This window comes from Lissotriton vulgaris, chromosome 2_1, assembly GCF_964263255.1.
Source record: "Lissotriton vulgaris chromosome 2_1, aLisVul1.2, whole genome shotgun sequence".
NCBI classification, from domain to species: Eukaryota; Metazoa; Chordata; class Amphibia; order Caudata; family Salamandridae; genus Lissotriton; species Lissotriton vulgaris.
In genome coordinates this window covers 1,655,977,623-1,655,992,435 of record NC_141687.1, presented here as the reverse complement: position 1 = coordinate 1,655,992,435, position 14,813 = coordinate 1,655,977,623, and positions in this window count along the sequence as shown.

Genomic DNA, 14,813 nt, shown 5'->3' with positions numbered 1-14,813 from the left:
ACTGGCATACGTCAGGGCAAACCACTCTGGTTACGCTTTCAGGAAATCACAACAACGCTACATAGCCCAGATTTTCATTCTAGTTATCTGCTAGTTACAGGTCTAATTCTCAGAACGGCACACACACTTCCTAATGGCTGGTATACGCCCACACCACACCCATCCAGCACAGGCATCACAAGACACGTTACCCAACCAATAAAAGAGACCGGGCGCACGTGCTCTACGACTTTTTAGAGTCGCACCCATCGCAAGCGCTGTGATGCCCCATCCTGGTAGTTCGTACGCCTCATGTGGCCCCGAACCACTGAGCATGGGGGCCTACCACTACTTGCGTGGCCTCTTTGGTCACTGAGTTAGTGGTACCGGAAGGACTGAGCAGGTGAGAAACCTGCGATGAGTGCACGAGTATGTCCTTAGCCATAGTGATATCAAAACTCAGCACCAAATGTGAGACTTCTTGGTGGCAGAGCGGGACTGTATGATGTAGAAGGTGCTCTGTCCGCAAAAAGGTGAGAATTGAAGCCTGGGTACGCACCAGAGGGAGTACATGCGATACAGCAGACTGGATATAAAAAGGCGACGCAGCGATTTAGGCATACGCAGTCCTACATACCTTATCTTATTGCATTTGTATTTTTTTCCAATAGAAGGCACGTTTTTATAGTCGGTCAAATGTCTGTTGCGCCCCCATGCGTAGCGAAGTAGATGAGTATTTGTTTTTACTGTGTACCCTTAAATTCACCATCTTATTTTGACAGCCTTTCCTTTCTCAATTCATTTAGGACTCGCGCTTCCATTGCTGTGCGCAGTACAGCTCGTGCCTTCGTTGTAGTGCTCAGCACTGCTTACGCAGCACAAGACATTTTCTATGTGAAAACACGGGGATATGAACCTAACCTACAAATTCCACACGCTCGTACGTGTCTGTTTCCTTCTGTGCAAAACCATTGGCCTTTGTGTGCGACTTATTCTAGAAGACTGCAAACAATTGGCTAGAGGCGGGCGCATTGCTCCGTCCATGGCCTATTGGTATCTATTACGCGCTTGCTGTGCATAATAGACTCTAATAGCACATGAGGTTTCAATTATCGTGCCCAGACACGGGCGTGATGATTGAAACCACGTGTATGGCTGCTCACCACTTGTTTTCTATAGCCGGATGGAAAACATTACTACTCTACTAATAGTTCATAAATCGAAGCCCATTAAACAAGTTGGAACCGTATAAATGGTTCTATTTTTAATAGGAGATGGAAGGTGCGTGAAAGGGCGATGTTGTTCTACTCCACATTAAGATAGTGACAATTGCCAATCATAACATCTTTCTTCTGCTATCGTTTAGATGTGGAGCTTCTGGGTGCACTATGTCCCGGCACATGGTGGAAGACACAACGGTGACAGAAAGGTGAGCTGCGAATATTCTTTTCAGAGTCACTCTCTCACTCTCTCTCTTCCTCTCTCCTTTGATGAACAAATGACGCACAATCTTGTCTTCCTTTTTATCTAACAGGTTGTGTTTCACAAATTGGCGTCCCCCCAACACCTCCAAAGCTCAACTTTTGAGGAATCTGCAATGATACGTGGCCATCGTAACAACGCCTAAGAAGGTTGCTTCGACACGTGGTGGACCCTCTTTGAAACACGCCGGTGGCACAAGGTGAGCAGAGAAGCTTCTTTCCAAAGCAACGAGAAGTTACCTCTGGGTGGAGAGAGTGGATAGTGCAGAGTAGTGCATAGGAATGAACAATCACCTCCGGGCAGTGGGAGTGGATAGGTTGCAACCGTCTGGGTGTGCAGGAACGGGCACTCACCTCCGGACACTGGGAGTGGATGGGGTGCAGCAGTCCGGGTGCTCAGTAATGAGAACTCACCGCTATGCAGTGGGAGTGCATGGGGTATAGCACTCTGGGAGGAAAATAGCTCACAGACACCTCCTTGAAGTGGGAGTTGATGTAATACAGTAGCCTGGGTGTGCAAAGGCGTAACACAGAAATATACGTGTGCAGTTGTATATACTCTGCAATTACTAATTGTACACTATCTTTCAGATCACTAAACTTGAGGGTGCACTATAACCCGGCATGCTGTTGGACACACAACGGTGGCAAAAAGGTGAGCTGCGAAGATTTTCTCCAGTATCAACACTACCTCTCCTGCTCCATCTATTACTTTCTCTCTCTCACACTTTCAATGTCTTTCTTTCTCTCTCCCTCATTTCTTTTTCTCTCTTCCTCTCTTCACTCTTTCTCTCTCTCTCTTCCTCTCTCTCACACTATTTCTCTTTCTCTTTTCAAGTTATGACCCCTGCTGTCCACACTGCAGATAAATAATTCAAGGCTGAATTTAACACTGTCTGCAGTATAGATCCAAAGCAGAATTCAAGTTGTGACCTCTGCTAAATGCACTGTTTGCAAAAGGTAAGCAGAGCGGCCTAGGTGCACAAGGCCTCCAATTAAACGAGGTGTGAACAAATGATATTGTCCTGCATTATGACGTGATCTCTCACCTCATTCTGTCACATCTCTGAATCATTTTAAAGACCTACTGGACCATACTGTAGATCTGAGCCAGCGGGCACTTCCCTACAGACACCTCTTCAACGCGGACCTACGAGAGGGGTGGCATGCATCAGGCACACTGCACACGTGCGAATAAGCAATATTGCCAAGTGTTATGTTAATTTGTGATCTTTGACCTCATTCAGTCACATCTCTGTTTCATTTTAAATACCATCTATACCATAACATAGGCCTAATCCTACGAGCATTGCTGCCCTACAGACTCCTGTTGTGGGTGATTCTGTGGGAGGGGTGGGGTGCACTACCCTGAGTGTGCAAGTGAGAAAAAGTGATCTTGCCTTCCGTAATGATGTAAACTCTCACCTCATTCAATCACACCGATCTAATTTTAAGGACCTACTGGACCGTACTATAGACCTCAGCCAGCAACACGCGCTGCTCTACAGACATGTGATGTTATCTTTTAGGACACTTTGGTTACTTCCTTACTGAGTGTACATGCACACAGGCTCCCGCCACTGCATTACACGCAAACATTAAGCTTCTAGCATGCGCTCTATTCCTATGTATATAAACATTAGCTTGATATATTATAATTTACCCTTGTGTTTTCTCGTGCATTTCAACTCCTCTTTGAACCATGATTATCACTAATGATTGATTGTACTTCAAAAACGAAGGATGCACTCAACGCCTCTTTTCTACCAAGCTTAAAATAAACATTAATTTACCTGCAAATGTTTCTACCAATAAATTACTTCTCTCTTTACAGAAATTAATTGATTGGCTGAAAGGGGCTGAGCGGGAACACCCTCCTGCAATGATGCCCTGAGCATTCTAACACCTTCCATGGCAGTATCAAGACACCGTTCCATTGTGAAGACCTGCTCTTCCATACAAATGTATTCCAGAGTCGGAGCTCGCACCAACACGTCGTGGGACACACTAGTGGTGGCAGGTGAGCTGTGAAGCTTCAGTGTGCAAGACTTACAATTGAGCACATTGTGGGATAGAGACAGGGGTGCAGCACTCTGGGTGCACAGATGCATACAAGCAGTTTTCCAGTAAGTAATATTGTAGGACTATATTATCAAACAACAGCGATCTCTTGCTTTAAGAATTACATTTTAAGGACTTCTTAAACCACACTCGATCTCGCGGATCCCTGCATCCTAGACAAATGAGTGATGAACAGTAAACACTAAAGACTGAGTGCAATAAGCTGACACTCTATCTCCTCCTGCCTCTCTACTTCCCTTCTCACTTCCACCCACTACCCTCCCTTCCATTTTCACTATGATCCTTTAATTCGAACTGGCTGTTTTTACCTCTTCGACATAGCACACATACTTATGGTTCATTTTTGTTTCGCAGGTTACCTACACTGCTACCAGTGGAGTTCATCCCACGTTTTGTTTATTATACTGTTCTGTTAAAGTTACATTTCTATTTTTTTATTTCTATTTTAATAAAGGATAATTAAAAAAATAACTGAGTGTATAGGTCTTCTTTTTATGACAACATTTGACTATTATTTAGTTTGATAATCATCTGCTATAGAAGATTTTAAAGTCAATACTATTTAACATTACAGTGCACCTACAAAAAATAATGTATGTAACTCTTACGCACATAAATCCTGAGTAATTATACAAGTACAAGATTAGAGTTCTTTGAGTGTATCACTTTATAACACCATAAGTACTGCCCGTGTGATTACAAGACAAATAAGGAACTGCCTAGCACAACCGAGGCTTAAGAGACTGCCGAGGCACACACTGCATCTTAAAAAAAAGATCCTGAATATGACAAACCCCGGACTTAAGTTGCCTCAAACTCCTCTAACAATTAGTAAATAATTCTCGGGAAGGTGGCCGTCTCCTAGACTACGAAACATCTCTGTACCCTTTCATGCTTAAATCACATGTGACATTAACACAGTACTTGGGGGCATATTTACAAGTAAGCCGCTAAAATATACCCCTTAATTTGTAAAAGAATAACTGACGAGGCTCAAACTTTTACTAAGAAAATAATTATGTTTATTATTAGAAGTTTAATACCGGGGCTAAATCTTTACCAGCTCTTTACCAGAGGCTGTAGCTGCGATTAACGGTTCCTATGAAATTTTTTTAAAAGTCAAGCACACTTGCTGTTTGGATTAGCAACATTGTGTGGTGAACTTGTGACCTGGGTGCTCAATTGAGTGTTCCATGAACTGTTACTATGGTAACAGGCAGTAAGCAGTTTGGGGGTATGGTTTAAAGGTGCTGGCTGTACAGAAACAGTCATATTTACCCAAAGTCCTCTACATGACAGAGGAGAAAGCAAACAGAGACGACAGAACACTGTGTACATTAGGAGCAAAAGAAGTATACAACTCTTTTCATTAACCTCAAGAGAGGGCGCGAGCAATAGGCACTGGCGTTACAAAACGCCATGTACAATTTGCCTACTCTGTACTCAACAATGGGCAATTCTTTATCGATCCCAATCAGACACTGCTGCTTCATGCAATTCACTAAATAATTTGTGGCTATTTAAATGGGAGATAGGATTGTCGACATTCCAAAACAAAGGGGCATATTTACAAGGATGGCGTTAAAATTAGCGCTGCTTTAGTGGCAACAAACTGCCGCTAAAATGGCGATAATGGACTTGAAAATCCTTTGTTGTCTTACCAGAAGATTTTTTTCTACACTGCTGTTTGCTAAGGCAGGTTGTGAGCCAAAGCTCCCGCCCTGCCAGAGCAAACTTGGTTTGGATTTTGAAAGAAAGAACAGGGAAACCTGCTTACTCTTTCAAAATGCAAAGCAGATTGCTTTTCCCCATGGGGAGCTGCATATTAGCAGGTCCCCGTGTGAAAAAGTAATGGTGGCTTCAGAAGGACGCAGGGAGGTGGCTAGGATCACAGAGACATTGGGGCTCCACCCACGGTCCCCAACGTTGTATATACACCCAAACAGTAAACAGGGTGATATAATTTTCACCACATTTTTGGCTTTTTAAAAAACAATGCAGCGAAATTGCCCTTGTTAATATGCCCTCAAGTTTTCTATGACCGAGCGGGAACCTCGACTCCTGCCCTGCCATACCAAACTGCAGTGTCCCAGGGGTAGGCACCCCGAGACACAGCAGGAGCCGATCCTTGGGAGTGGTGTTCCCCAGGGCCCTCGACTGCTCCAGAATGGGGGCCACGCGACCCCGCTCCCACGATTTTAAAAGCCCCGGAGGGTGGTGATCCCCGGAGCTTAGAGGAACCTTTGAGCCCCCCCACCCATTTCTTTGAAAGCCCCAAAGAGTAGCAGTCCCCGGGGCTGGAGAGGGCCTTGAAGCCCCCCTACCCAAGTATTTTACTGGGGGAGTACCTTTGAGCCCCCCACCCATTTATTTTGTAGTACCGAGGGATGGTGGTCCCCGGGCTACAGGGCCCCTCTGGACCCCCATCAAATTTAATATTTTAAACCTGGGGATTTGGCCCCCCCGGTAGCTAATTTTTAAGCAAGCACAAGAGCCTGCGCTTCTAATTTAATTTTTTTACGGCGGATCCATGCACCCTGCGCATGTTTCTCAGTTTAAAAAAATATTCTTTCTATGACCCTAGGGGTCCTTGTGCGACCCCCTAAGCAGGTCTAGAGGGTCAAAATATTTCTAGCCTGCCCCCTTTATACGTTTTAACACTTGTGCCACTGATTTCTAGACCTTCGCTTCTACCGAGGCACAAAATGGCTGCCTGGTTTTCGAATGTTGACTACCACTTGTCAGCCAATTAGCATTCAGCACGTGATTGGGACGGTGCGCTTAGGATGTGCTCAGGATGCGCAGATCCACCGCGGTCAAAGATATATATGTACTTTTAATTGTGATTTTCTCAGGAACTACTGAACGGATTTACACCATTTAAGCAAAAGGCATGAGTCTGAACCAAGAACTATCTCTTTGCCAAATTTGGTGTAATTCCGTTCAGCAGTTCGGGCTGTAGCCGCGATGAACAGTTCCTGTGGAAAATTGCATGGGGAAAACACGTTTTGGGACCCCCTTTTTCTCGCCCCCCACTTCAAGCATCACCCAAAGACTTTCAGGACAGTTTTGAAAATTTTGCAAAGATTCGTCAACCGGCACCAAAGTTATTCCATATAGAATGTTGTGGATTTCCTATGGAAAATAGGTCCTAACTATAACTACCTACTGGCGACCGCCAGTAGGATATATATATATATATATATATCAGAATATTTTTAATGAAATATAAGAGGATTTGAGAAGTCACTCAAATTGTGCCCTAATTTTTCTTTCTTCAGCAATAATCATAATTTCTATGGCAAAATGAACCCCCTCATTTTGTTTCTTTGCAAACCCAGAGGAAGAGGAAGAAGAAGAGGAAGAGGAGGTAGAGCCGAGGCAGTTCTTGCGTGAAGAGCCCCGGCAATCCCACCGCTTAGACCATTTTATATGGCAATTTTTTTCTTACCCTCGAGGGCAAAAAAAGGTCAATGCCCGGCTGGTGACATGCCTCATTGCGATGCAGTTCTGTCCCGAGGCACAGACAAAAAGTGTTGTTTTGGAAACTATACTATGCACCGCCACATGCAGAGGTGGCATCTAATCAATTATAGCGTTGCTGAGGTCCGTCACCTCCAGGATAACCCACCAATATTATTTTACTGTTTCCCTTGTTTTCCCCTTGTTACGCTTTCCGGAACGCTACCCGGTGCGCGGACCGGGCGCTAACCGTGCAAAAATTTGAAGAAAAAGGCTGTTTTTTTTTACATATATGGGCCTCCTCAGCCACCCTCCGAAAACCTAGGGGGTAAGGATATGTCTCCCGTGCCCCCTTATACCCATTCCCAACATTGTTTATCCTCCGTCTTGTGACTAAATTCGTCTGAAACACAAGATGGCGGACTCCCATTACGCTACCGGTAAGCTACCCGGTTCGCGTACCGGGTAGCGCTTCCACCGCGAAAAATTGAAATTTTTTTTTTTAATTTTTTTGCCCGACGGGGCCCTTTAATAGCCCCCACATCAATACTAGGGGGTCAGGAGGGGTCTACCTTGCCCCCTTTCATTCATTTCCCCCTTCGTTTATTTCCACCTCTTGTCTCTCGATCCTACCGAGAGACAAGATGGCGGCCACTCCGGACTGTTTAGAATGTTGACAGTCACCGGAGAGCCAATCCGCTTCTCCTCGCGAAGTTCCGTTACGCGTCTGGTTCGCGAACCGGGGCGCTAACCGGGACGCTGTAACAGATATATATATTTTTTCCATCAACGCCAAAGTTATTCAACATAGAATTTTCAGAAATCCCTATTCAAAAAAATCCTAACTATATATACCTACTGGCGACCGGCAGTAGGTTATATATATATATATATATATATATATATATATATATATATATATATATATATATATATATTTATTTATTTAGTCACTTGTAGAGTGTGAACAGCTACCCCCAACGGGGGTGTCCCGGCGCTGACAGCGTGTGTAGTCCTAGAGAGTCAAACAGGAAGTTCCAGCAAGCTAGATCTGGGACAAAAACCAGGTTTTAAGTTTCCTGCGAAAAGCAACCTCGGATGAAAGGAATCTCAGTTCTACTGGGAGGGCATTCCGCAATCTGGAAGTGGCTACAGCAAATGCTCTACCGCCTGTGCGAGATAGACGAAACGTGGGCAGAACATAAGCCCGAGATGGTTGGATCTAAGATCCCTTGTAGCTAAAGATCGCCTGATTCGGAGCCTTAGGTATGCCGGACCACGACCATTGAGGGCTCTGAAAGCAAGGACCAAGGTCTTGAACTGGATGCGGAATCTCACAGGTAGCCAATGGAGTTTGGCCAGATGGGGTGAGATCGAGTGGCGGTAAGGGATGTTGCAGACCAGCCGGGCTGCAGAATTCTGCACTGATTGCAGTTGATTAATGAGATATGTCGGGGCGCCAACGTATAGACTGTTAGAATAGTCCAGATGAGATGTGATTAGAGCGTGTACTACTGCTCTGCGGGAATCAAGAGGTAAAAAAGGAATGATTTTTTTGATCATTCGGAGTTTTCCGAAACAAGCTGATGACACCTTATTAATTTGGGTCTTGCATATATATCCACACCACTTCCCATCCATAAGAACAGGAACCGACACATGCTAGTTGGCTCAGGTTATTTTATTTAAATGACAGGGCTCAGTTCATAAAATTGCGAAACGCAGGGGCAGACACGTTTCAGCCTTGCGGCTTCTTCAGTGCCTGTTTCGCTGCCAAATATCGAACATGCTGTGGGGGCTCCTGATTTTTAAAGTCTTTTGGAGTCTCTCCTAATTGGTGTTGCTCTTCGCCCCACCCCCTCAGCGTTCTCCTCTCCACTCCCAAATCCAGGTCGGAGTTTAGTCGCCTCCCAAACAGACTACGGACATAGTATTCCATTACGTCTTACATCCAGTGATGCCCAAACACAGTTCGGTTTTGGATGGCCTTTAACTCCGAAGTTTCCAGGGGTGGGGGACCGATGAACTTTCATTCCCCGAGCCTGCTACAAACAACGGACCAGTGTTGCCTGCCGTGTGCTTCCTCCCCATCGCAGTCAGCCTCCCAGGTGAGTACTTCTGACCGCTTTGAGGGGGCGATATATATATATATATATATATATATATATATATATATATATATATATATATATATATATATATATATAACCTGCTCTGCCCCCAGTTTCGCGAACTTGTTCCTGGGCTGGTGGGAGGAGCAGGTTGCCTGGGCCGATGTCAATCAGGAGTGGAACAATAGAATTATAGATTGGCATCAGTCTATTAACGATCTTTTTATCATTTTGGAGTGCCCTATTGAAACAGCAGCCACCTACATTGAAATACTGAATAGAAATGAAATCAATCTGAGGTTTTCAGGTGAAATTAGCAAAACATCTGTCAATTATTTAGATCTCACAGTGTATATAGATGAGAGAGGGCAAATCCAGACGAAACTCTATAGGAAGGCCACGGCAGGCAACTCGACATTGCATGCTACCAGCAGTCACCCCAAAAAATTGATAGACAGTATACCTTACGGTGAGCTTTTGCGTATTAGAAGAAACAACTCAAATGATATTGAGTTTCGCAAGGCTGCCAAATCCAGCATCGAACGGTTCAAAGTTAGGGGCTATAACGAGGGTATTTTAACACAAGCCCTTAATAAGGTCAGTAAACTCCAGAGGAAAGATCTACTAGTGTCGCATAAAGATGAGAAAAAGAATGGGACTTTGAGAGTGATCACCACATTCTCTGAGAATGCTGGTGAACTAAAAAGAATATTACGAAAAATTTGGAACATCTTACTGACTGACCCAATAATTAGGGAAGATTTGCCAACTAATTCCCTAGTTACATTTAGGAAAGCCAAAGCCTTAAAGGACCTTCTAGTCAAAAGTCACCATGTAGCACATACAGTACAACCGAAACTTCCACCACTTAATGGTTTTTACCCATGTGGACGGTGTAAAGCCTGTAAGTACAGTAAACGGACGTTAACCTACAAAGTACCAGGACTTATTGCACCAAGACACATACAGAAATTCCTTACTTGCTCTACCCCCTATGCTATCTATTGTTTAAGCTGTCCCTGCGGGCTTAGATATATTGGCAGCACAACTCATCCTGTGAAAAGGCGTATTTTGGAGCACATGCGTGCAATAAATAATAATGATGAGTCTTCTTACCCCGTAGCCAGACATTTTGACAGAGAACATAAACGCAATAGGGATCTGTTGACGTATTTCTGTCTAGACAGTGTACCTGTTAACATAAGGGGAGGAGATCGATTGCAGAAGTTGAGGCGATTGGAATCGCAATACATCATAGATCTTCAGAGTAAAACACCGCTGGGGCTTAATATGCACGAGGAATTGGCTGTACATTTGGGGTAATGTGTGTATTCAGTGCCTTTTTGATATGTTTTTTCTACCTGACTATTTAATGTGGTCGGCTGACCATCACGGAATCTCATGTCGTTTATGAGCAATGATAACTAGATGTGTTGCTAGTAGAGCATGGCCGGACGGTCATGTCGTTTGTTATGAATTATGAATTGATTGCTTCTAAGTTACGAAGTATATGTGAATACAAATAATGGAATATTATCACTGCATGGCCCATCCAGGGCAAGATTTGAGTAAAGACAATTAGGACACATGTGTGGGAAACGCCCATCCAGGGCAAGATTTAAGTTAATCATTTTGGTTCACTTATACATGGATGAAATTTAATCATGAATTGTTGTTCGATTTCCACTTTATATATATCATGATATTTGCACGTTACAAGATGGCGGTACCTGTAACGGGTGTGCTTGTGTCCTTTGTCGATTACCATGAAACGCTCACATGCATTGATTATAAAACAATAATGGACGCCTCGCGCATTTGTATGACAAATTGACGAAGGCCGATGCCGAAACGCGTCTTTGCTATGCTGTGAGGTTTACAAATAAAAACTAATTGTAAACCACTCCCATGAGTGCTGCGATCCTTTTACAGGGTGAGAACCTGTGGATGCTGTGAGCTGAATATATATATATATATATATATATATATATATATATATATATATATATATTCACTGAAAAAACCACAGGTTATAGACCATATATAGTTAGGAATTAGCATTTACAAAACCTTATTTTACTCACACAAAACCATTGAAATTAGCATATATAGTTAGTTGCACTAACTATATATCGCGCACCCGCAATCCACTGCTGATGATGTCACATATTACATCATTCATGACATGGTCAGTGACATCACTGATGACATCTCAAATGACATCACTGATGACATCACTGATGACAACATCCAGTGACTGTATGTTTCTGTAAAGTTAAAATATGTCTTACATATTGAAGAATGAGTGGATGTATAAGTGTCTGGATGAAGGATTTAGTAGGTGCATGACTGACTGTATGAGTGAGTGATTAAATGTGTCTCACTGAGTGCATGGGTTAGTGACTGTCTTAATTTGTGCATCATTATGTCTGTTGTTCTGTAAACTGCTGCATGTGTTGATCAGTAGCTATATGAGTAACTATATGGGTTATTGATTGGTTGCCCAAGTATTTGTATGGGAGACTGAGTGTGTGTGTGAGTGGCTGGGAGGTGTATGACTCTGTGCATAGATGTGTGAGCAGTTGATTCACTAGATGTATGGGTTCAAAAGTGCATATGGAAACAGCTGTATGGGTGGTTGACTGTGTGCATGAGTGTATTGGTGAGTGAATGGATATCTCAGTGCTACATGTCAAAGTAAGTGCATATGTAAAACACAGTACATGTGAGAGTTGACATATATAAATAACTGTGCATAAGAGCCAGCGAATGTGTGAGTGCTGTATGGATCATTGTGAACTTGTATCAGGGATTGTATAAGAGAGTAAATATGTGTTAGTATATGTTTGAATAAGTAAGGTGTGTATAACTGTATAGTTGAGGAAATGGAGGTGTGATTGATTTTCTGCATGAGTGACTAGGTGTGTGAGTAACTCCATGGATGAGTGACAGTCTGTGAGTGTCTGTTTACACTGATTGTATCTAAGGTTATATTAGAGTCTGAAGAGGTTCATCGTATTATCACATGAATGATATCATCAGTGATGTGATCAGTAATGTCAAATGAGATGTCATCAGTGATGTCATCAGTGATGTCATTTGAGATGTCATCAGTGATGTCATGAGTGATGTCATTTGAGATGTCATCAGTGATGTCATTTGAGATGTCATCAGTGATGTCATCAGTGATGTCACTGACCATGTCATGAATTATGTAATATGTGACATCATCAGCAGTGGATTGCGGGTGCGCGATATATAGTTAGTGCAACTAACTATATATGCGAATTTCAATGGTTTTGTGTGAGTAAAATAAGGTTTTGTAAATGCTAATTCCTAACTATATATGGTCTATAACCTATGGTTTTTTCAGTGAATTTTCAAGGTTTTGTAAATGCTAATTCCTAACTATATATGGTCTATAACCTATGTTTTTTTCAGTGAATTTCAATGGTTTTTTAATTGCAAATATCAAAAGCTGTAAAATGTATTCTTCTTTTATGTATTTAATATAATTTTTTTATGTATATAAATGTTTTTTTTTTTTTTTCGCTACCGGTCCGCGCACCGGGTAGCTTCCCGTTAGCTCAATTTGGTGCCGCGACCCGATCCGCGCACCGGGAAACTTTCCGTTAGCGCAACTGCCGCATTCGAAAACAACATCGTGACGCGTCACGTAAGCGCGACGTATCGCGTTGCCACGTAATGCGTCTTATGACGCGCCGCGTTAGCGCACTCGGAAGTGCTCCGGAGCGCGACCCGAGGCGCGAAGCGCAGCACCCCGGAAGCGCTCTGGGCGCGTAGTGGGACGCGTAACGTAAGCGTAACAGGTCATGTGACCTGAAAATAACACTTTTCATTGGTTTAGAACATTTTTTTTTCCCAAATGATGAAAGCCCCCACCTTTTTTCCTCACTCTGACTTTCATCTTTGTGAGAGGAAGACCTGTTTCTGCTTGTTCAGTCATGGCATCTGTAGTAGCTGCAGCTGGTGGACCCCCACCACCACCACAACCACCTAGGAAGGAAGGACCACCTGCAAAGTTCCTTCCAAACCCAGAGGAAGAGGAAGAAGAAGAGGAAGAGGAGGTAGAGCCAAGGCAGTTCTTGCGTGAAGAGCCCCGGCAATCCCACCGCTTAGACCATTTTATATGGTAATTTTTTTCTTACCCTCGAGGGAAAAAAAAGGTCAATGCCTGGCTGGTGACATGCCTCATTGCGATGCAGTTCTTTCCCGAGGCACAGACAAAAAGTATAGTTTTGGAAACTATACTATGCACCGCCACATGCAGAGGTGGCATCCAATCAATTATAGCATTGCTGAGGTGCGTCACCTCCAGGATAACCCACCAATAATATTTTACTGTTTCCCTTGGTTTTCCCCTTGCTACGCGTTCCGGAACGCTACCCGGTGCGCGGACCGGGCGCTAACCGTGCAAATATTTGAAAAAAAAAGGCTGTTTTTTTTACATATATGGGCCTCCTCAGCCACCCTCAGAAAACCTAGGGGGTAAGGATATGTCTCCCGTGCCCCCTTATACCCATTCCCAACATTGTTTATCCTCCGTCTTGTGACTAAATTCGTCCGAAACACAAGATGGCGGACTCCCGTTACACTACCGGTGAGCTACCCGGTTCGTGTACCGGGTAGCGCTTCCACCGCGAAAAATCCCCCACATCAATCCTAGGGGGTCAGGAGGGGTCTACCTTGCCCCCTTTCATTCATTTCCTCCTTCGTTTATTTCCACCTCTTGTCTCTCGATCCTACCGAGAGACAAGATGGCGGCCAGCGGACTGTTTAGAATTAAGCATGGGCGGAAAATCCGTTACGCTCGGGGATTTTGCGGATTTTCGGGAAATTCGCAATCCGCGAGATTTGCGAATTATCCGCAAAATCCCCAAATTCGCACGCAGCGGATTTTTTTTGCGGCGCGCGGCGTTGGTGATACAAGTTTTTGCGGCGCGCGGCGTTTATCATCGTTTGCCGAGTTGTTTTTCTCGATATTTTGCGAGTGCTGCGCCATTTTGGATCTTGCTGTGTGATCCCGCGGGAATTTGGCGAGCGCGATTACGTCATCGCGGCTTGCCAACTTGCACAGCGAGAGTTTGTCAACGCGAGTACGGCGAGATCACGTCTCGCGGTACTTCGCAATTGCGTGATTTGAGATGCGGCGAGCAGCAACAATCTCGCACAAGCGAAAATATAAAATTTGCAATTCTGCACAAGAAATCCACCAGCAAGCAGCCTAAACCTTCTTGAAATGATGATTTTTATCTGAATAACTCCTTAGGTTGACATTTGCCTGCACTTTTTTAGCGAGGAGTCCATTTTGGGGAGGGGGGGAGGGGGGTGGGAGGAAGGAAGTGCCCCACAGTCTTCAACTTCCTGTTCCTGTCCAGCAGGTTCCTCCCAGTGCTTTGTCCATCTCCTGGTCACTTTTCATTTGGATCTGGAGCTGGAAGGATTACTTTTTGTGGATGCTGCTGGATATTTGGATTTGAGGCCTTTTTGACTTTCTTTGGATCACTGTTGGATTAGAAATTTTACAAGTAAGTTTGTTTGGGGCATTACAGTTGCTGCAACTAAAATTTTGGAATTTTCGATTTTTGGGCTGTTTTGGGGCCTTTTGCCCAGGGGTACTCAGTGGTGGGTGGACTGAGTCTTTCTGTGGGTTGTCTTGAACTTAAACATCATGGAG